Source organism: Phocoena sinus, chromosome 9, assembly GCF_008692025.1.
Source record: "Phocoena sinus isolate mPhoSin1 chromosome 9, mPhoSin1.pri, whole genome shotgun sequence".
Taxonomy (NCBI): domain Eukaryota; kingdom Metazoa; phylum Chordata; class Mammalia; order Artiodactyla; family Phocoenidae; genus Phocoena; species Phocoena sinus.
The window spans coordinates 70,905,549-70,908,491 of NC_045771.1; positions in this window are offsets into that span (position 1 = coordinate 70,905,549).

Sequence of the window (2,943 nt, forward strand, 5' to 3'; positions counted from 1 at the left end):
CCACATGCCGCCATGGCCGCTGAGCCTGCGCGTCCGGAGCCTGTGCTCCGCAACGGGAGAGGCCACAACAGTGAGAGGCCCACGTACCGCAAAAAAAAAAAAAAAAAAAAAAGCTCCCTGCCTTTTACCCCATTTTGAAGTCCTCCAATGGAAACTCTCTACTTGATGAAGTGATAAATAAAAGCTTAAATTGTCTTCTTTAATCATTTTTAACAGTTGAAACCAAATTCTATTTCTTAGTCAATCAAAGAGTCTCAAGAGGTTAGTTACTTTTACTTTTGACTAGTCTTGGGAAGGAACGAAGACATAAAAGGGAGTTAGGAAGCCCAGTGCCTGCCATTGAAGTGCTTCCGGCATACAGTTTAAACAATTAGAGAATAATACAAGATTGTATACAATGGGGAAAAAACCCTGATAGCCTAGTAAAAGGTGTATTAGAGAAGCAACCCAAAATTCATACATTTTTGCCCATCTTTCCTAGCAAGTTTGACCTTATCGAGGACTAAAAGGAAAGCCCCGGACACATTTTGGTTATCAATGTCAGACATCAAAAGCAGTCCTTGGTGATTATCTACTAGTCTAGTATTTATGTAATACTAAACACGTACCAGAATGTTGGACACACCTAAGTCAGGTGTCTTCTTTCTGTGCAATGGGATTGGGATGACTGGGCATCTGACTATTTCAAATACAGGATCAGTATGAGAGTGAAGTATAAATTTGCAGCATCCTGGTCCTTTCTTACAGAGTGAACTTCATTCTGGCAGATTCAGGGTGTAAGGAGAATACCTCACATCGCCCACGCCTTAGACTCTAGATAACTGCCTTCCTCCACCCTCACTCATCCCTTTAACTTCGAGCATACACCCACATAATCATAACAGTACAAACGAAACATCAAATCTGGTAAGTAGACCCCAGCCTGATTCAAAGCCTTGGGTGGCAGCCAGTGAATTCCTGAAACTTCAGAGAAAAGAAATCCCTCTGGTATATTTGTCTTTTGTGCCAAGCTAGATGCAAAATGAAAAAATTAAAAATCCCTGATTTCATGCAAAAGTACACCTAACCTACACAACCCTGAACCAGAATGTGATAACCCTTTTTATAATAGAGCTACAAATAGAGGAAGAAAAACATACTGTGATCTGAAAGAATGCATACTTAGAGCCCAACCTTAGAGCAACAGTTAAGTTGGCCTCAGAGGGATTAATTTAGAATTCACAGGGAAAGGTCTGATTGCCTTTGTTTGGGATGCCCTGACACCCAGCCCCACCGTGGAATCAAAATGACTCACCTAATCTCAAATGAGACCATTGCACTGTGAGTGGAGAAATTGCAGACCCAATGCTCTGAAGACAAGATCATAAAATCAGGAATATTAAGAGTTGGAAGGACATTAGCACTTACCTATTCCAATCTTCTACTTTACATATCAATTCTCTCTACAACATTCTAGAAAAAAATGGCCATCAACTTTTTGTGAAAAAGGAAATGATTACTCACAACACCATGTTTAAGTGACAGCAAGATCACTGGGTACCTCAAATGATGTGTATCCCCTTGGGTCTATTTTTTCTCATGCTAATGGTAAATGCTAATCTCCTTGTTCATATATGGAGATCCTATGTCCCTACATGCCAAAAATTTTGAAGTCTTCTTATCCTGCCTTTTCCAAGATAATATGAGCCAGTAAACCCTTTGTTTTTTTTTTGTGGTACGCGGGCCCCCCCACTGCCACGGCCTCTGCCGTTGTGGAGCACAGGCTCAGTGGCCATGGCTCACAGGCCCAGCCGTTCCGCGGCATGTGAGATCCTCCCGGACTGGGGCACGAACCCATGTCCCCTGCATCGGCAGGCGGACTCCCAACCACTGCACCACCAGGGAAGCCCAACCCTTTGTTTTTTTAGCCAATCCATTCATACCAGGTAGGAAGAAAGTTTACAGGGAGAAGTATATTGCAAGTGTTAAATTAACATCCACTCTCCAGTTCAAAAGTAAAGAGTCCATAAGTGTTAAGTTAGAACCATTCATATTGATTAGATGTTGACTTGAATATATATTATTCTCATTTATCCCTACCTCCTCAGAGAAGAGTCATAAAATATATGATTGAAGAACTGGATAATTTCTTAGAAATCACTGACTCTAGCCTCTGCAGAAGCTAGAGAGACATCTACGCCATTGCCATCCATAAATACTGTGCTGCAGCACTAAATTTAGGTCTGAGATCCTGACACCCAATGCAAAAAAAGGCGGGGGGGGCAGCAAAAAAGTGATTGCTTTAGCATTTTAATTATCCAACCAATTAAATAGGCTATATCCTCAAAGCAGAAAAACTTCTGAGAGCAAAATTCAGAAAGAGTAAATCATGCAGGGTCTTATATAAGAATTCATGGGCATCATAATGGGCTGTAAACAGTGTTCAGCATTTTTTCATATCTGCATCTCTTTTTTTTTTTTTGCGGTACGCGGGCCTCCCACTGCCGTGGCCCCTGCCGCCGCAGAGCACAGGCTCCGGACGCGCAGGTTCAGTGGCCACGGCTCACGGGCCCAGCCGCTCCACGGCATGCGGGATCCTCTCGGACCAGGGCACGAACCGGTGTCCCCTGCACCGGCAGGCGGACTCCCAACCACTGCGCAACCAGGAAAGCCCACATATCTGCATCTCTTGCATAAGCGTTTAATCAAAGCTGAAGACACAGTGTTGATCTGGAACCCAGTGATATATTTCCTGTCACTGGGGTGAGGGTCCTTTTGCTTCTGAAATGAATTTTTCCTGTCTTGTCCAGCTTAGTTTTACTTAAGAAAGAAGCCTAATAGAAAAGAACACGGATCATGCGAGTGAATAAAACTTTCCTTGTGCTGTTCCCTGTTCAGGTGATAAATCGAGAATAAATCCTGAAATATAACAACCTGTTAAGGTAGCAACACACTAATTAAATG